General features: G+C 26.6%; 1 pseudogene; it reads left to right on the plus strand.

Moving 5' to 3' along the window:
- The window catches only part of LOC135570661 (ATP-binding cassette sub-family C member 12-like), a 116,592-nt pseudogene that overhangs the window by 1,010 nt on the left and 91,679 nt on the right, over window positions 1–23,903 (plus strand).

The following is a 23,903-nucleotide window of genomic DNA, read 5'->3' on the forward strand; positions in this document are numbered from 1 at the left end:
TATATTAGAGTTCTATAGTCACTGTACATACTAGTATATTATTAGAGTTCTATAGTCACTGTACATACTAGTATATTATTAGAGTTCTATAGTCACTGTACATACTAGTATATTATTAGAGTTCTATATTATTAGAGTTCTATAGTCACTGTACATACTAGTATATTATTAGAGTTCTATAGTCACTGTACATACTAGTATATTATTAGAGTTCTATATTATTATAGTTCTATAGTCACTGTACATACTAGTATATTATTATAGTTCTATAGTCACTGTACATACTAGTATATTATTAGAGTTCTATATTATTAGAGTTCTATAGTCACTGTACATACTAGTATATTATTAGAGTTCTATAGTCACTGTACATACTAGTATATTATTAGAGTTCTGTAGTCACCGTACATACTAGTATATTATTAGAGTTCTATAGTCACTGTACATACTAGTATATTATTAGAGTTCTATATTATTAGAGTTCTATAGTCACTGTACATACTAGTATATTATTAGAGTTCTATAGTCACTGTACATACTAGTATATTATTAGAGTTCTATAGTCACTGTACATACTAGTATATTATTAGAGTTCTATAGTCACTGTACATACTAGTATATTATTAGAGTTCTATAGTCACTGTACATTAGTATATTATTAGAGTTCTATAGTCACTGTACATACTAGTATATTATTAGAGTTCTATAGTCACTGTACATACTAGTATATTATTAGAGTTCTATATTATTAGAGTTCTATAGTCACTGTACATACTAGTATATTATTAGAGTTCTATAGTCACTGTACATACTAGTATATTATTAGAGTTCTATAGTCACTGTACATACTAGTATATTATTAGAGTTCTATAGTCACTGTACATACTAGTATATTATTAGAGTTCTATAGTCACTGTACATACTAGTATATTATTAGAGTTCTATATTATTAGAGTTCTATAGTCACTGTACATACTAGTATATTATTAGAGTTCTATAGTCACTGTACATACTAGTATATTATTAGAGTTCTATAGTCACTGTACATACTAGTATATTATTAGAGTTCTATAGTCACTGTACATACTAGTATATTATTAGAGTTCTATATTATTAGAGTTCTATAGTCTCTGTACATACTAGTATATTATTAGAGTTCTATAGTCACTGTACATACTAGTATATTAGAGTTCTATAGTCACTGTACATACTAGTATATTATTAGAGTTCTATAGTCACTGTACATACTAGTATATTATTAGAGTTCTATATTATTAGAGTTCTATAGTCTCTGTACATACTAGTATATTATTAGAGTTCTATAGTCACTGTACATACTAGTATATTATTAGAGTTCTATAGTCACTGTACATACTAGTATATTATTAGAGTTCTATAGTCACTGTACATACTAGTATATTATTAGAGTTCTATAGTCACTGTACATACTAGTATATTAGAGTTCTATATTATTAGAGTTCTATAGTCACTGTACATACTAGTATATTATTAGAGTTCTATAGTCACTGTACATACTAGTATATTATTAGAGTTCTATAGTCACTGTACATACTAGTATATTATTAGAGTTCTATAGTCACTGTACATACTAGTATATTATTAGAGTTCTATAGTCACTGTACATACTAGTATATTATTAGAGTTCTATAGTCACTGTACATACTAGTATATTATTAGAGTTCTATAGTCACTGTAAATACTAGTATATTATTAGAGTTCTATAGTCACTGTACATACTAGTATATTATTAGAGTTCTATAGTCACTGTACATACTAGTATATTATTAGAGTTCTATATTATTAGAGTTCTATAGTCACTGTACATACTAGTATATTATTAGAGTTCTATAGTCACTGTACATACTAGTATATTATTAGAGTTCTATAGTCACTGTACATACTAGTATATTATTAGAGTTCTATAGTCACTGTACATACTAGTATATTATTAGAGTTCTATAGTCACTGTACATACTAGTATATTATTAGAGTTCTATATTATTAGAGTTCTGTAGTCACTGTACATACTAGTATATTATTAGAGTTCTATAGTCACTGTACATACTAGTTTATTATTAGAGTTCTATAGTCACTGTAGATACTAGTATATTATTAGAGTTCTATATTATTAGAGTTCTATAGTCACTGTACATACTAGTATGTTATTAGAGTTCTATAGTCACTGTACATACTAGTATATTATTAGAGTTCAATAGTCACTGTACATACTAGTATATTATTAGAGTTCTATAGTCACTGTACATACTAGTATATTATTAGAGTTCAATAGTCACTGTACATACTAGTATATTATTAGAGTTCTATAGTCACTGTACATACTAGTATATTATTAGAGTTCTATAGTCACTGTACATACTAGTATATTATTAGAGTTCTATAGTCACTGTACATACTAGTATATTATTAGAGTTCTATAGTCACTGTACATACTAGTATATTATTAGAGTTCTATAGTCACTGTACATACTAGTATATTATTAGAGTTCTATATTATTAGAGTTCTATAGTCACTGTACATACTAGTATATTATTAGAGTTCTATAGTCACTGTACATACTAGTATATTATTAGAGTTCTATATTATTAGAGTTCTATAGTCTCTGTACATACTAGTATATTATTAGAGTTCTATAGTCACTGTACATACTAGTATATTATTAGAGTTCTATAGTCACTGTACATACTAGTATATTATTAGAGTTCTATAGTCACTGTACATACTAGTATATTATTAGAGTTCTATATTATTAGAGTTCTATAGTCTCTGTACATACTAGTATATTATTAGAGTTCTATAGTCACTGTACATACTAGTATATTATTAGAGTTCTATAGTCACTGTACATACTAGTATATTATTAGAGTTCTATAGTCACTGTACATACTAGTATATTATTAGAGTTCTATAGTCACTGTACATACTAGTATATTATTAGAGTTCTATATTATTAGAGTTCTGTAGTCTCTGTACATACTAGTATATTATTAGAGTTCTATAGTCACTGTACATACTAGTATATTATTAGAGTTCTATAGTCACTGTACATACTAGTATATTATTAGAGTTCTATAGTCACTGTACATACTAGTATATTATTAGAGTTCTATAGTCACTGTACATACTAGTATATTATTAGAGTTCTATATTATTAGAGTTCTATAGTCTCTGTACATACTAGTATATTATTAGAGTTCTATAGTCACTGTACATACTAGTATATTATTAGAGTTCTATAGTCACTGTACATACTAGTATATTATTAGAGTTCTATAGTCACTGTACATACTAGTATATTATTAGAGTTCTATAGTCACTGTACATACTAGTATATTATTAGAGTTCTATATTATTAGAGTTCTATAGTCACTGTACATACTAGTATATTATTAGAGTTCTATAGTCACTGTACATACTAGTATATTATTAGAGTTCTATATTATTAGAGTTCTATAGTCTCTGTACATACTAGTATATTATTAGAGTTCTATAGTCACTGTACATACTAGTATATTATTAGAGTTCTATATTATTAGAGTTCTATAGTCACTGTACATACTAGTATATTATTAGAGTTCTATAGTCACTGTACATACTAGTATATTATTAGAGTTCTATATTATTAGAGTTCTATAGTCTCTGTACATACTAGTATATTATTAGAGTTCTATAGTCACTGTACATACTAGTATATTATTAGAGTTCTATATTATTAGAGTTCTATAGTCACTGTACATACTAGTATATTATTAGAGTTCTATAGTCACTGTACATACTAGTATATTATTAGAGTTCTATAGTCACTGTACATACTAGTATATTATTAGAGTTCTATAGTCACTGTACATACTAGTATATTATTAGAGTTCTATAGTCACTGTACATACTAGTATATTATTAGAGTTCTATAGTCACTGTACATACTAGTATATTATTAGAGTTCTATAGTCACTGTAAATACTAGTATATTATTAGAGTTCTATAGTCACTGTACATACTAGTATATTATTAGAGTTCTATAGTCACTGTACATACTAGTATATTATTAGAGTTCTATATTATTAGAGTTCTATAGTCACTGTACATACTAGTATATTATTAGAGTTCTATAGTCACTGTACATACTAGTATATTATTAGAGTTCTATAGTCACTGTACATACTAGTATATTATTAGAGTTCTATAGTCACTGTACATACTAGTATATTATTAGAGTTCTATAGTCACTGTACATACTAGTATATTATTAGAGTTCTATATTATTAGAGTTCTGTAGTCACTGTACATACTAATATATTATTAGAGTTCTATAGTCACTGTACATACTAGTTTATTATTAGAGTTCTATAGTCACTGTAGATACTAGTATATTATTAGAGTTCTATATTATTAGAGTTCTATAGTCACTGTACATACTAGTATATTATTAGAGTTCTATAGTCACTGTACATACTAGTATATTATTAGAGTTCAATAGTCACTGTACATACTAGTATATTATTAGAGTTCTATAGTCACTGTACATACTAGTATATTATTAGAGTTCAATAGTCACTGTACATACTAGTATATTATTAGAGTTCTATAGTCACTGTACATACTAGTATATTATTAGAGTTCTATAGTCACTGTACATACTAGTATATTATTAGAGTTCTATAGTCACTGTACATACTAGTATATTATTAGAGTTCTATATTATTAGAGTTCTATAGTCACTGTACATACTAGTATATTATTAGAGTTCTATAGTCACTGTACATACTAGTATATTATTAGAGTTCTATATTATTAGAGTTCTATAGTCTCTGTACATACTAGTATATTATTAGAGTTCTATAGTCACTGTACATACTAGTATATTATTAGAGTTCTATAGTCACTGTACATACTAGTATATTATTAGAGTTCTATAGTCACTGTACATACTAGTATATTATTAGAGTTCTATAGTCACTGTACATACTAGTATATTATTAGAGTTCTATATTATTAGAGTTCTATAGTCACTGTACATACTAGTATATTATTAGAGTTCTATAGTCACTGTACATACTAGTATATTATTAGAGTTCTATAGTCACTGTACATACTAGTATATTATTAGAGTTCTATATTATTAGAGTTCTATAGTCTCTGTACATACTAGTATATTATTAGAGTTCTATAGTCACTGTACATACTAGTATATTATTAGAGTTCTATAGTCACTGTACATACTAGTATATTATTAGAGTTCTATAGTCACTGTACATACTAGTATATTATTAGAGTTCTATAGTCACTGTAGATACTAGTATATTATTAGAGTTCTATATTATTAGAGTTCTATAGTCACTGTACATACTAGTATATTATTAGAGTTCTATAGTCACTGTACATACTAGTATATTATTAGAGTTCAATAGTCACTGTACATACTAGTATATTATTAGAGTTCTATAGTCACTGTACATACTAGTATATTATTAGAGTTCAATAGTCACTGTACATACTAGTATATTATTAGAGTTCTATAGTCACTGTACATACTAGTATATTATTAGAGTTCTATAGTCACTGTACATACTAGTATATTATTAGAGTTCTATAGTCACTGTACATACTAGTATATTAGAGTTCTATAGTCACTGTACATACTAGTATATTATTAGAGTTCTATAGTCACTGTACATACTAGTATATTATTAGAGTTCTATATTATTAGAGTTCTATAGTCACTGTACATACTAGTATATTATTAGAGTTCTATAGTCACTGTACATACTAGTATATTATTAGAGTTCTATATTATTAGAGTTCTATAGTCTCTGTACATACTAGTATATTATTAGAGTTCTATAGTCACTGTACATACTAGTATATTATTAGAGTTCTATAGTCACTGTACATACTAGTATATTATTAGAGTTCTATAGTCACTGTACATACTAGTATATTATTAGAGTTCTATAGTCACTGTACATACTAGTATATTATTAGAGTTCTATATTATTAGAGTTCTATAGTCACTGTACATACTAGTATATTATTAGAGTTCTATAGTCACTGTACATACTAGTATATTATTAGAGTTCTATAGTCACTGTACATACTAGTATATTATTAGAGTTCTATATTATTAGAGTTCTGTAGTCTCTGTACATACTAGTATATTATTAGAGTTCTATAGTCACTGTACATACTAGTATATTATTAGAGTTCTATAGTCACTGTACATACTAGTATATTATTAGAGTTCTATAGTCACTGTACATACTAGTATATTATTAGAGTTCTATAGTCACTGTACATACTAGTATATTATTAGAGTTCTATATTATTAGAGTTCTATAGTCTCTGTACATACTAGTATATTATTAGAGTTCTATAGTCACTGTACATACTAGTATATTATTAGAGTTCTATAGTCACTGTACATACTAGTATATTATTAGAGTTCTATAGTCACTGTACATACTAGTATATTATTAGAGTTCTATAGTCACTGTACATACTAGTATATTATTAGAGTTCTATATTATTAGAGTTCTATAGTCACTGTACATACTAGTATATTATTAGAGTTCTATAGTCACTGTACATACTAGTATATTATTAGAGTTCTATATTATTAGAGTTCTATAGTCTCTGTACATACTAGTATATTATTAGAGTTCTATAGTCACTGTACATACTAGTATATTATTAGAGTTCTATATTATTAGAGTTCTATAGTCACTGTACATACTAGTATATTATTAGAGTTCTATAGTCACTGTACATACTAGTATATTATTAGAGTTCTATATTATTAGAGTTCTATAGTCTCTGTACATACTAGTATATTATTAGAGTTCTATAGTCACTGTACATACTAGTATATTATTAGAGTTCTATATTATTAGAGTTCTATAGTCACTGTACATACTAGTATATTATTAGAGTTCTATAGTCACTGTACATACTAGTATATTATTAGAGTTCTATAGTCACTGTACATACTAGTATATTATTAGAGTTCTATAGTCACTGTACATACTAGTATATTATTAGAGTTCTATAGTCACTGTACATACTAGTATATTATTAGAGTTCTATAGTCACTGTACATACTAGTATATTATTAGAGTTCTATAGTCACTGTAAATACTAGTATATTATTAGAGTTCTATAGTCACTGTACATACTAGTATATTATTAGAGTTCTATAGTCACTGTACATACTAGTATATTATTAGAGTTCTATATTATTAGAGTTCTATAGTCACTGTACATACTAGTATATTATTAGAGTTCTATAGTCACTGTACATACTAGTATATTATTAGAGTTCTATAGTCACTGTACATACTAGTATATTATTAGAGTTCTATAGTCACTGTACATACTAGTATATTATTAGAGTTCTATAGTCACTGTACATACTAGTATATTATTAGAGTTCTATATTATTAGAGTTCTGTAGTCACTGTACATACTAGTATATTATTAGAGTTCTATAGTCACTGTACATACTAGTTTATTATTAGAGTTCTATAGTCACTGTAGATACTAGTATATTATTAGAGTTCTATATTATTAGAGTTCTATAGTCACTGTACATACTAGTATATTATTAGAGTTCTATAGTCACTGTACATACTAGTATATTATTAGAGTTCAATAGTCACTGTACATACTAGTATATTATTAGAGTTCTATAGTCACTGTACATACTAGTATATTATTAGAGTTCTATAGTCACTGTACATACTAGTATATTATTAGAGTTCTATAGTCACTGTACATACTAGTATATTATTAGAGTTCTATAGTCACTGTACATACTAGTATATTATTAGAGTTCTATAGTCACTGTACATACTAGTATATTATTAGAGTTCTATATTATTAGAGTTCTATAGTCACTGTACATACTAGTATATTATTAGAGTTCTATAGTCACTGTACATACTAGTATATTATTAGAGTTCTATATTATTAGAGTTCTATAGTCTCTGTACATACTAGTATATTATTAGAGTTCTATAGTCACTGTACATACTAGTATATTATTAGAGTTCTATAGTCACTGTACATACTAGTATATTATTAGAGTTCTATAGTCACTGTACATACTAGTATATTATTAGAGTTCTATAGTCACTGTACATACTAGTATATTATTAGAGTTCTATATTATTAGAGTTCTATAGTCACTGTACATACTAGTATATTATTAGAGTTCTATAGTCACTGTACATACTAGTATATTATTAGAGTTCTATAGTCACTGTACATACTAGTATATTATTAGAGTTCTATATTATTAGAGTTCTGTAGTCTCTGTACATACTAGTATATTATTAGAGTTCTATAGTCACTGTACATACTAGTATATTATTAGAGTTCTATAGTCACTGTACATACTAGTATATTATTAGAGTTCTATAGTCACTGTACATACTAGTATATTATTAGAGTTCTATAGTCACTGTACATACTAGTATATTATTAGAGTTCTATATTATTAGAGTTCTATAGTCTCTGTACATACTAGTATATTATTAGAGTTCTATAGTCACTGTACATACTAGTATATTATTAGAGTTCTATAGTCACTGTACATACTAGTATATTATTAGAGTTCTATAGTCACTGTACATACTAGTATATTATTAGAGTTCTATAGTCACTGTACATACTAGTATATTATTAGAGTTCTATATTATTAGAGTTCTATAGTCACTGTACATACTAGTATATTATTAGAGTTCTATAGTCACTGTACATACTAGTATATTATTAGAGTTCTATATTATTAGAGTTCTATAGTCTCTGTACATACTAGTATATTATTAGAGTTCTATAGTCACTGTACATACTAGTATATTATTAGAGTTCTATATTATTAGAGTTCTATAGTCACTGTACATACTAGTATATTATTAGAGTTCTATAGTCACTGTACATACTAGTATATTATTAGAGTTCTATATTATTAGAGTTCTATAGTCACTGTACATACTAGTATATTATTAGAGTTCTATAGTCACTGTATACTAGTATATTATTAGAGTTCTATAGTCACTGTACATACTAGTATATTATTAGAGTTCTATAGTCACTGTACATACTAGTATATTATTAGAGTTCTATAGTCACTGTACATACTAGTATATTATTAGAGTTCTATATTATTAGAGTTCTATAGTCACTGTACATACTAGTATATTATTAGAGTTCTATAGTCACTGTACATACTAGTATATTATTAGAGTTCTATAGTCACTGTACATACTAGTATATTATTAGAGTTCTATAGTCACTGTACATACTAGTATATTATTAGAGTTCTATAGTCACTGTACATACTAGTATATTATTAGAGTTCTATAGTCACTGTACATACTAGTATATTATTAGAGTTCTATAGTCACTGTACATACTAGTATATTATTAGAGTTCTATAGTCACTGTACATACTAGTATATTATTAGAGTTCTATAGTCACTGTACATACTAGTTTATTATTAGAGTTCTGTAGTCACTGTACATACTAGTATATTATTAGAGTTCTATAGTCACTGTACATACTAGTATATTATTAGAGTTCTATATTATTAGAGTTCTGTAGTCACTGTACATACTAGTATATTATTAGAGTTCTATAGTCACTGTACATACTAGTATATTATTAGAGTTCTATAGTCACTGTACATACTAGTATATTATTAGAGTTCTATATTATTAGAGTTCTGTAGTCACTGTACATACTAGTATATTATTAGAGTTCTATAGTCACTGTACATACTAGTTTATTATTAGAGTTCTATAGTCACTGTAGATACTAGTATATTATTAGAGTTCTATATTATTAGAGTTCTATAGTCACTGTACATACTAGTATATTATTAGAGTTCTATAGTCACTGTACATACTAGTATATTATTAGAGTTCAATAGTCACTGTACATACTAGTATATTATTAGAGTTCTATAGTCACTGTACATACTAGTATATTATTAGAGTTCTATAGTCACTGTACATACTAGTATATTATTAGAGTTCTATATTATTAGAGTTCTATAGTCTCTGTACATACTAGTATATTATTAGAGTTCTATAGTCACTGTACATACTAGTATATTATTAGAGTTCTATAGTCACTGTACATACTAGTATATTATTAGAGTTCTATAGTCACTGTACATACTAGTATATTATTAGAGTTCTATATTATTAGAGTTCTATAGTCTCTGTACATACTAGTATATTATTAGAGTTCTATAGTCACTGTACATACTAGTATATTATTAGAGTTCTATAGTCACTGTACATACTAGTATATTATTAGAGTTCTATAGTCACTGTACATACTAGTATATTATTAGAGTTCTATAGTCACTGTACATACTAGTATATTATTAGAGTTCTATATTATTAGAGTTCTGTAGTCACTGTACATACTAGTATATTATTAGAGTTCTATAGTCACTGTACATACTAGTATATTATTAGAGTTCTATAGTCACTGTACATACTAGTATATTATTAGAGTTCTATATTATTAGAGTTCTGTAGTCACTGTACATACTAGTATATTATTAGAGTTCTATAGTCACTGTACATACTAGTTTATTATTAGAGTTCTATAGTCACTGTAGATACTAGTATATTATTAGAGTTCTATATTATTAGAGTTCTATAGTCACTGTACATACTAGTATATTATTAGAGTTCTATAGTCACTGTACATACTAGTATATTATTAGAGTTCAATAGTCACTGTACATACTAGTATATTATTAGAGTTCTATAGTCACTGTACATACTAGTATATTATTAGAGTTCTATAGTCACTGTACATACTAGTATATTATTAGAGTTCTATATTATTAGAGTTCTATAGTCTCTGTACATACTAGTATATTATTAGAGTTCTATAGTCACTGTACATACTAGTATATTATTAGAGTTCTATAGTCACTGTACATACTAGTATTATTAGAGTTCTATAGTCACTGTACATACTAGTATATTATTAGAGTTCTATATTATTAGAGTTCTATAGTCTCTGTACATACTAGTATATTATTAGAGTTCTATAGTCACTGTACATACTAGTATATTATTAGAGTTCTATAGTCACTGTACATACTAGTATATTATTAGAGTTCTATAGTCACTGTACATACTAGTATATTATTAGAGTTCTATAGTCACTGTACATACTAGTATATTATTAGAGTTCTATATTATTAGAGTTCTATAGTCACTGTACATACTAGTATATTATTAGAGTTCTATAGTCACTGTACATACTAGTATATTATTAGAGTTCTATAGTCACTGTACATACTAGTATATTATTAGAGTTCTATATTATTAGAGTTCTGTAGTCTCTGTACATACTAGTATATTATTAGAGTTCTATAGTCACTGTACATACTAGTATATTATTAGAGTTCTATAGTCACTGTACATACTAGTATATTATTAGAGTTCTATAGTCACTGTACATACTAGTATATTATTAGAGTTCTATAGTCACTGTACATACTAGTATATTATTAGAGTTCTATATTATTAGAGTTCTATAGTCTCTGTACATACTAGTATATTATTAGAGTTCTATAGTCACTGTACATACTAGTATATTATTAGAGTTCTATAGTCACTGTACATACTAGTATATTATTAGAGTTCTATAGTCACTGTACATACTAGTATATTATTAGAGTTCTATAGTCACTGTACATACTAGTATATTATTAGAGTTCTATATTATTAGAGTTCTATAGTCACTGTACATACTAGTATATTATTAGAGTTCTATAGTCACTGTACATACTAGTATATTATTAGAGTTCTATATTATTAGAGTTCTATAGTCTCTGTACATACTAGTATATTATTAGAGTTCTATAGTCACTGTACATACTAGTATATTATTAGAGTTCTATATTATTAGAGTTCTATAGTCACTGTACATACTAGTATATTATTAGAGTTCTATAGTCACTGTACATACTAGTATATTATTAGAGTTCTATATTATTAGAGTTCTATAGTCTCTGTACATACTAGTATATTATTAGAGTTCTATAGTCACTGTACATACTAGTATATTATTAGAGTTCTATAGTCACTGTACATACTAGTATATTATTAGAGTTCTATAGTCACTGTACATACTAGTATATTATTAGAGTTCTATAGTCACTGTACATACTAGTATATTATTAGAGTTCTATATTATTAGAGTTCTATAGTCACTGTACATACTAGTATATTATTAGAGTTCTATAGTCACTGTACATACTAGTATATTATTAGAGTTCTATAGTCACTGTACATACTAGTATATTATTAGAGTTCTATAGTCACTGTACATACTAGTATATTATTAGAGTTCTATAGTCACTGTACATACTAGTATATTATTAGAGTTCTATAGTCACTGTACATACTAGTATATTATTAGAGTTCTATAGTCACTGTACATACTAGTATATTATTAGAGTTCTGTAGTCACTGTACATACTAGTATATTATTAGAGTTCTATAGTCACTGTACATACTAGTTTATTATTAGAGTTCTGTAGTCACTGTACATACTAGTATATTATTAGAGTTCTATAGTCACTGTACATACTAGTATATTATTAGAGTTCTATATTATTAGAGTTCTGTAGTCACTGTACATACTAGTATATTATTAGAGTTCTATAGTCACTGTACATACTAGTATATTATTAGAGTTCTATAGTCACTGTACATACTAGTATATTATTAGAGTTCTATATTATTAGAGTTCTGTAGTCACTGTACATACTAGTATATTATTAGAGTTCTATAGTCACTGTACATACTAGTTTATTATTAGAGTTCTATAGTCACTGTAGATACTAGTATATTATTAGAGTTCTATATTATTAGAGTTCTATAGTCACTGTACATACTAGTATATTATTAGAGTTCTATAGTCACTGTACATACTAGTATATTATTAGAGTTCAATAGTCACTGTACATACTAGTATATTATTAGAGTTCTATAGTCACTGTACATACTAGTATATTATTAGAGTTCTATAGTCACTGTACATACTAGTATATTATTAGAGTTCTATATTATTAGAGTTCTATAGTCTCTGTACATACTAGTATATTATTAGAGTTCTATAGTCACTGTACATACTAGTATATTATTAGAGTTCTATAGTCACTGTACATACTAGTATATTATTAGAGTTCTATAGTCACTGTACATACTAGTATATTATTAGAGTTCTATATTATTAGAGTTCTATAGTCTCTGTACATACTAGTATATTATTAGAGTTCTATAGTCACTGTACATACTAGTATATTATTAGAGTTCTATAGTCACTGTACATACTAGTATATTATTAGAGTTCTATAGTCACTGTACATACTAGTATATTATTAGAGTTCTATAGTCACTGTACATACTAGTATATTATTAGAGTTCTATATTATTAGAGTTCTGTAGTCACTGTACATACTAGTATATTATTAGAGTTCTATAGTCACTGTACATACTAGTATATTATTAGAGTTCTATAGTCACTGTACATACTAGTATATTATTAGAGTTCTATATTATTAGAGTTCTGTAGTCACTGTACATACTAGTATATTATTAGAGTTCTATAGTCACTGTACATACTAGTTTATTATTAGAGTTCTATAGTCACTGTAGATACTAGTATATTATTAGAGTTCTATATTATTAGAGTTCTATAGTCACTGTACATACTAGTATATTATTAGAGTTCTATAGTCACTGTACATACTAGTATATTATTAGAGTTCAATAGTCACTGTACATACTAGTATATTATTAGAGTTCTATAGTCACTGTACATACTAGTATATTATTAGAGTTCTATAGTCACTGTACATACTAGTATATTATTAGAGTTCTATATTATTAGAGTTCTATAGTCTCTGTACATACTAGTATATTATTAGAGTTCTATAGTCACTGTACATACTAGTATATTATTAGAGTTCTATAGTCACTGTACATACTAGTATATTATTAGAGTTCTATAGTCACTGTACATACTAGTATATTATTAGAGTTCTATATTATTAGAGTTCTATAGTCTCTGTACATACTAGTATATTATTAGAGTTCTATAGTCACTGTACATACTAGTATATTATTAGAGTTCTATAGTCACTGTACATACTAGTATATTATTAGAGTTCTATAGTCACTGTACATACTAGTATATTATTAGAGTTCTATAGTCACTGTACATACTAGTATATTATTAGAGTTCTATATTATTAGAGTTCTGTAGTCACTGTACATACTAGTATATTATTAGAGTTCTATAGTCACTGTACATACTAGTATATTATTAGAGTTCTATAGTCACTGTACATACTAGTATATTATTAGAGTTCTGTAGTCACTGTACATACTAGTATATTATTAGAGTTCTATAGTCACTGTACATACTAGTTTATTATTAGAGTTCTATAGTCACTGTAGATACTAGTATATTATTAGAGTTCTATATTATTAGAGTTCTATAGTCACTGTACATACTAGTATATTATTAGAGTTCTATAGTCACTGTACATACTAGTATATTATTAGAGTTCTATAGTCACTGTACATACAAGTATATTATTAGAGTTCTATAGTCACTGTACATACTAGTATATTATTAGAGTTCTATAGTCACTGTACATACTAGTATATTATTAGAGTTCTATAGTCACTGTACATACTAGTATATTATTAGAGTTCAATAGTCACTGTACATACTAGTATATTATTAGAGTTCTATAGTCACTGTACATACTAGTATATTATTAGAGTTCTATAGTCACTGTACATACTAGTATATTATTAGAGTTCTATATTATTAGAGTTCTATAGTCTCTGTACATACTAGTATATTATTAGAGTTCTATAGTCACTGTACATACTAGTATATTATTAGAGTTCTATAGTCACTGTACATACTAGTATATTATTAGAGTTCTATAGTCACTGTACATACTAGTATATTATTAGAGTTCTATAGTCACTGTACATACTAGTATATTATTAGAGTTCTATAGTCACTGTACATACTAGTATATTATTAGAGTTCTATAGTCACTGTACATACTAGTATATTATTAGAGTTCTATATTATTAGAGTTCTATAGTCTCTGTACATACTAGTATATTATTAGAGTTCTATAGTCACTGTACATACTAGTATATTATTAGAGTTCTATAGTCACTGTACATACTAGTATATTATTAGAGTTCTATAGTCACTGTACATACTAGTATATTATTAGAGTTCTATATTATTAGAGTTCTGTAGTCACTGTACATACTAGTATATTATTAGAGTTCTATAGTCACTGTACATACTAGTATTATTAGAGTTCTATAGTCACTGTACATACTAGTATATTATTAGAGTTCTATATTATTAGAGTTCTGTAGTCACTGTACATACTAGTATATTATTAGAGTTCTATAGTCACTGTACATACTAGTTTATTATTAGAGTTCTATAGTCACTGTAGATACTAGTATATTATTAGAGTTCTATATTATTAGAGTTCTATAGTCACTGTACATACTAGTATATTATTAGAGTTCTATAGTCACTGTACATACTAGTATTATTAGAGTTCAATAGTCACTGTACATACTAGTATATTATTAGAGTTCTATAGTCACTGTACATACTAGATATTATTAGAGTTCTATAGTCACTGTACATACTAGTATATTATTAGAGTTCTATATTATTAGAGTTCTATAGTCTCTGTACATACTAGTATATTATTAGAGTTCTATAGTCACTGTACATACTAGTATATTATTAGAGTTCTATAGTCACTGTACATACTAGTATATTATTAGAGTTCTATAGTCACTGTACATACTAGTATATTATTAGAGTTCTATATTATTAGAGTTCTATAGTCTCTGTACATACTAGTATATTATTAGAGTTCTATAGTCACTGTACATACTAGTATATTATTAGAGTTCTATAGTCACTGTACATACTAGTATATTATTAGAGTTCTATAGTCACTGTACATACTAGTATATTATTAGAGTTCTATAGTCACTGTACATACTAGTATATTATTAGAGTTCTATATTATTAGAGTTCTGTAGTCACTGTACATACTAGTATATTATTAGAGTTCTATAGTCACTGTACATACTAGTATATTATTAGAGTTCTATAGTCACTGTACATACTAGTATATTATTAGAGTTCAATAGTCACTGTACATACTAGTATATTATTAGAGTTCTATAGTCACTGTACATACAAGTATATTATTAGAGTTCTATAGTCACTGTACATACTAGTATATTATTAGAGTTCTATAGTCACTGTACATACTAGTATATTATTAGAGTTCTATAGTCACTGTACATACTAGTATATTATTAGAGTTCAATAGTCACTGTACATACTAGTATATTATTAGAGTTCTATAGTCACTGTACATACTAGTATATTATTAGAGTTCTATAGTCACTGTACATACTAGTATATTATTAGAGTTCTATATTATTAGAGTTCTATAGTCTCTGTACATACTAGTATATTATTAGAGTTCTATAGTCACTGTACATACTAGTATATTATTAGAGTTCTATAGTCACTGTACATACTAGTATATTATTAGAGTTCTATAGTCACTGTACATACTAGTATATTATTAGAGTTCTATATTATTAGAGTTCTATAGTCTCTGTACATACTAGTATATTATTAGAGTTCTATAGTCACTGTACATACTAGTATATTATTAGAGTTCTATAGTCACTGTACATACTAGTATATTATTAGAGTTCTATAGTCACTGTACATACTAGTATATTATTAGAGTTCTATATTATTAGAGTTCTGTAGTCACTGTACATACTAGTATATTATTAGAGTTCTATAGTCACTGTACATACTAGTATATTATTAGAGTTCTATAGTCACTGTACATACTAGTATATTATTAGAGTTCTATATTATTAGAGTTCTGTAGTCACTGTACATACTAGTATATTATTAGAGTTCTATAGTCACTGTACATACTAGTTTATTATTAGAGTTCTATAGTCACTGTAGATACTAGTATATTATTAGAGTTCTATATTATTAGAGTTCTATAGTCACTGTACATATTTAGTATATTATTAGAGTTCTATAGTCACTGTACATACTAGTATATTATTAGAGTTCAATAGTCACTGTACATACTAGTATATTATTAGAGTTCTATAGTCACTGTACATACTAGTATATTATTAGAGTTCTATAGTCACTGTACATACTAGTATATTATTAGAGTTCTATATTATTAGAGTTCTATAGTCTCTGTACATACTAGTATATTATTAGAGTTCTATAGTCACTGTACATACTAGTATATTATTAGAGTTCTATAGTCACTGTACATACTAGTATATTATTAGAGTTCTATAGTCACTGTACATACTAGTATATTATTAGAGTTCTATATTATTAGAGTTCTATAGTCTCTGTACATACTAGTATATTATTAGAGTTCTATAGTCACTGTACATACTAGTATATTATTAGAGTTCTATAGTCACTGTACATACTAGTATATTATTAGAGTTCTATAGTCACTGTACATACTAGTATATTATTAGAGTTCTATAGTCACTGTACATACTAGTATATTATTAGAGTTCTATATTATTAGAGTTCTGTAGTCACTGTACATACTAGTATATTATTAGAGTTCTATAGTCACTGTACATACTAGTATATTATTAGAGTTCTATAGTCACTGTACATACTAGTATATTATTAGAGTTCTATATTATTAGAGTTCTGTAGTCACTGTACATACTAGTATATTATTAGAGTTCTATAGTCACTGTACATACTAGTTTATTATTAGAGTTCTATAGTCACTGTAGATACTAGTATATTATTAGAGTTCTATATTATTAGAGTTCTATAGTCACTGTACATACTAGTATATTATTAGAGTTCTATAGTCACTGTACATACTAGTATATTATTAGAGTTCAATAGTCACTGTACATACTAGTATATTATTAGAGTTCTATAGTCACTGTACATACAAGTATATTATTAGAGTTCTATAGTCACTGTACATACTAGTATATTATTAGAGTTCTATAGTCACTGTACATACTAGTATATTATTAGAGTTCTATAGTCACTGTACATACTAGTATATTATTAGAGTTCTATAGTCACTGTACATACTAGTACATTATTAGAGTTCTATATTATTAGAGTTCTATAGTCACTGTACATACTAGTATATTATTAGAGTTCTATAGTCACTGTACATACTAGTATATTATTAGAGTTCTATAGTCACTGTACATACTAGTATATTATTAGAGTTCTATAGTCACTGTACATACTAGTATATTATTAGAGTTCTATAGTCACTGTACATACTAGTATATTATTAGAGTTCTATAGTCACTGTACATACTAGTATATTATTAGAGTTCTATAGTCACTGTACATACTACTTTATTATTAGAGTTCAATAGTCACTGTACATACTAGTATATTATTAGAGTTCTATAGTCACTGTACATACTAGTATATTATTAGAGTTCTATAGTCACTGTACATACTAGTATATTATTAGAGTTCTGTAGTCACTGTACATACTAGTATATTATTAGAGTTCTATAGTCACTGTACATACTAGTATATTATTAGAGTTCTATATTATTAGAGTTCTATAGTCACTGTACATACTAGTATATTATTAGAGTTCTATATTATTAGAGTTCTGTAGTCACTGTACATACTAGTATATTATTAGAGTTCTATAGTCACTGTACATACTAGTATATTATTAGAGTTCTATAGTCACTGTACATACTAGTATATTATTAGAGTTCTATAGTCACTGTACATACTAGTATATTATTAGAGTTCTATAGTCACTGTACATACTAGTATATTATTAGAGTTCTATAGTCACTGTACATACTAGTATATTATTAGAGTTCTATAGTCACTGTACATACTAGTACATTATTAGAGTTCTATATTATTAGAGTTCTATAGTCACTGTACATACTAGTATATTATTAGAGTTCTATAGTCACTGTACATACTAGTATATTATTAGAGTTCTATAGTCACTGTACATACTAGTATATTATTAGAGTTCTATAGTCACTGTACATACTAGTATATTATTAGAGTTCTATAGTCACTGTACATACTAGTATATTATTAGAGTTCTATATTATTAGAGTTCTAGAAGTCACTGTACATACTAGTATATTATTAGAGTTCTATAGTCACTGTACATACTAGTATATTATTAGAGTTCTATAGTCACTGTACATACTAGTATATTATTAGAGTTCTATAGTCACTGTACATACTAGTATATTATTAGAGTTCTATAGTCACTGTACATACTAGTATATTATTAGAGTTCTATAGTCACTGTACATACTCGTTTATTATTAGAGTTCAATAGTCACTGTACATACTAGTATATTATTAGAGTTCAATAGTCACTGTACATACTAGTATATTATTAGAGTTCTATAGTCACTGTACATACTAGTATATTATTAGAGTTCTATAGTCACTGTACATACTAGTATATTATTAGAGTTCTATAGTCACTGTACATACTAGTATATTATTAGAGTTCTATAGTCACTGTACATACTAGTATATTATTAGAGTTCTATATTATTAGAGTTCTATAGTCACTGTACATACTAGTATATTATTAGAGTTCTATAGTCACTGTACATACTAGTATATTATTAGAGTTCTATAGTCACTGTACATACTAGTATATTATTAGAGTTCTATAGTCACTGTACATACTAGTATATTATTAGAGTTCTGTAGTCACTGTACATACTAGTATATTATTAGAGTTCAATAGTCACTGTACATACTAGTATATTATTAGAGTTCTATAGTCACTGTACATACTAATATATTATTAGAGTTCTATAGTCACTGTACATACTAGTATATTATTAGAGTTCTGTAGTCACTGTACATACTAGTATATTTTAGAGTTCAATAGTCACTGTACATACTAGTATATTATTAGAGTTCTATAGTCACTGTACATACTAATATATTATTAGAGTTCTATAGTCACTGTACATACTAGTATATTATTAGAGTTCTGTAGTCACTGTACATACTAGTATATTATTAGAGTTCTGTAGTCACTGTACATACTAGTATATTATTAGAGTTCTATATTATTAGAGTTCTATAGTCACTGTACATACTAGTATATTATTAGAGTTCTATAGTCACTGTACATACTAGTATATTATTAGAGTTCTGTAGTCACTGTACATACTAGTATATTATTAGAGTTCTGTAGTCACTGTACATACTAGTATATTATTAGAGTTCTATAGTCACTGTAGATACTAGTATATTATTAGAGTTCTATAGTCACTGTACATACTAGTATATTATTAGAGTTCTATAGTCACTGTACATACTAGTATATTATTAGAGTTCTATAGTCACTGTACATACTAGTATATTATTAGAGTTCTATAGTCACTGTACATACTACTTTATTATTAGAGTTCAATAGTCACTGTACATACTAGTATATTATTAGAGTTCTATAGTCACTGTACATACTAGTATATTATTAGAGTTCTATAGTCACTGTACATACTAGTATATTATTAGAGTTCTGTAGTCACTGTACATACTAGTATATTATTAGAGTTCTATAGTCACTGTACATACTAGTATATTATTAGAGTTCTATATTATTAGAGTTCTATAGTCACTGTACATACTAGTATATTATTAGAGTTCTATATTATTAGAGTTCTGTAGTCACTGTACATACTAGTATATTATTAGAGTTCTATAGTCACTGTACATACTAGTATATTATTAGAGTTCTATAGTCACTGTACATACTAGTATATTATTAGAGTTCTATAGTCACTGTACATACTAGTATATTATTAGAGTTCTATAGTCACTGTACATACTAGTATATTATTAGAGTTCTATAGTCACTGTACATACTAGTATATTATTAGAGTTCTATAGTCACTGTACATACTAGTACATTATTAGAGTTCTATATTATTAGAGTTCTATAGTCACTGTACATACTAGTATATTATTAGAGTTCTATAGTCACTGTACATACTAGTATATTATTAGAGTTCTATAGTCACTGTACATACTAGTATATTATTAGAGTTCTATATTATTAGAGTTCTGTAGTCACTGTACATACTAGTATATTATTAGAGTTCTATAGTCACTGTACATACTAGTATATTATTAGAGTTCTATAGTCACTGTACATACTAGTATATTATTAGAGTTCTATATTATTAGAGTTCTGTAGTCACTGTACATACTAGTATATTATTAGAGTTCTATAGTCACTGTACATACTAGTTTATTATTAGAGTTCTATAGTCACTGTAAATACTAGTATATTATTAGAGTTCTATATTATTAGAGTTCTATAGTCACTGTACATACTAGTATATTATTAGAGTTCTATAGTCACTGTACATACTAGTATATTATTAGAGTTCTATAGTCACTGTACATACTAGTATATTATTAGAGTTCTATATTATTAGAGTTCTGTAGTCACTGTACATACTAGTATATTATTAGAGTTCTATAGTCACTGTACATACTAGTATATTATTAGAGTTCTATATTATTAGAGTTCTATAGTCACTGTACATACTAGTATATTATTAGAGTTCTATAGTCACTGTACATACTAGTATATTATTAGAGTTCTATAGTCACTGTACATACTAGTATATTATTAGAGTTCTATAGTCACTGTACATACTAGTATATTATTAGAGTTCTATAGTCACTGTACATACTAGTATATTATTAGAGTTCTATAGTCACTGTACATACTAGTATATTATTATTAGAGTTCTATAGTCACTGTACATACTAGTACATTATTAGAGTTCTATATTATTAGAGTTCTATAGTCACTGTACATACTAGTATATTATTAGAGTTCTATAGTCACTGTACATACTAGTATATTATTAGAGTTCTATAGTCACTGTACATACTAGTATATTATTAGAGTTCTATAGTCACTGTACATACTAGTATATTATTAGAGTTCTATAGTCACTGTACATACTAGTATATTATTAGAGTTCTATAGTCACTGTACATACTACTTTATTATTAGAGTTCAATAGTCACTGTACATACTAGTATATTATTAGAGTTCTATAGTCACTGTACATACTAGTATATTATTAGAGTTCTATAGTCACTGTACATACTAGTATATTATTAGAGTTCTGTAGTCACTGTACATACTAGTATATTATTAGAGTTCTATAGTCACTGTACATACTAGTATATTATTAGAGTTCTATATTATTAGAGTTCTATAGTCACTGTACATACTAGTATATTATTAGAGTTCTATATTATTAGAGTTCTGTAGTCACTGTACATACTAGTATATTATTAGAGTTCTATAGTCACTGTACATACTAGTATATTATTAGAGTTCTATAGTCACTGTACATACTAATATATTATTAGAGTTCTATAGTCACTGTACATACTAGTATATTATTAGAGTTCTGTAGTCACTGTACATACTAGTATATTATTAGAGTTCAATAGTCACTGTACATACTAGTATATTATTAGAGTTCTATAGTCACTGTACATACTAATATATTATTAGAGTTCTATAGTCACTGTACATACTAGTATATTATTAGAGTTCTGTAGTCACTGTACATACTAGTATATTATTAGAGTTCTGTAGTCACTGTACATACTAGTATATTATTAGAGTTCTATATTATTAGAGTTCTATAGTCACTGTACATACTAGTATATTATTAGAGTTCTATAGTCACTGTACATACTAGTATATTATTAGAGTTCTGTAGTCACTGTACATACTAGTATATTATTAGAGTTCTGTAGTCACTGTACATACTAGTATATTATTAGAGTTCTGTAGTCACTGTACATACTAGTATATTATTAGAGTTCTATAGTCACTGTAGATACTAGTATATTATTAGAGTTCTATAGTCACTGTACATACTAGTATATTATTAGAGTTCTGTAGTCACTGTACATACTAGTATATTATTAGAGTTCTATAGTCACTGTAGATACTAGTATATTATTAGAGTTCTATAGTCACTGTACATACTAGTATATTATTAGAGTTCTGTAGTCACTGTAGATACTAGTATATTATTAGAGTTCTATAGTCACTGTACATACTAGTATATTATTAGAGTTCTATATTATTAGAGTTCTATAGTCACTGTACATAGTAGTATATTATTAGAGTTCTATAGTCACTGTACATAATAGTATATTATTAGAGTTCTGTAGTCACTGTACATACTAGTATATTATTAGAGTTCTATAGTCACTGTACATACTAGTATATTATTAGAGTTCTGTAGTCACTGTACATACTAGTATATTATTAGAGTTCTATAGTCACTGTACATACTAGTATATTATTAGAGTTCTATATTATTAGAGTTCTATAGTCACTGTACATACTAGTATATTATTAGAGTTCTATAGTCTCTGTACATACTAGTATATTATTAGAGTTCTATAGTCACTGTACATACTAGTATATTATTAGAGTTCTATAGTCACTGTACATACTAGTTTATTATTAGAGTTCTATAGTCACTGTACATACTAGTATATTATTAGAGTTCTATATTATTAGAGTTCTATAGTCACTGTACATACTAGTATATTATTAGAGTTCTATAGTCTCTGTACATACTAGTATATTATTAGAGTTCTATAGTCACTGTACATACTAGTATATTATTAGAG

The sequence above is a fragment of the Oncorhynchus nerka genome, unplaced genomic scaffold, assembly GCF_034236695.1.
Source record: "Oncorhynchus nerka isolate Pitt River unplaced genomic scaffold, Oner_Uvic_2.0 unplaced_scaffold_947, whole genome shotgun sequence".
Taxonomy (NCBI): domain Eukaryota; kingdom Metazoa; phylum Chordata; class Actinopteri; order Salmoniformes; family Salmonidae; genus Oncorhynchus; species Oncorhynchus nerka.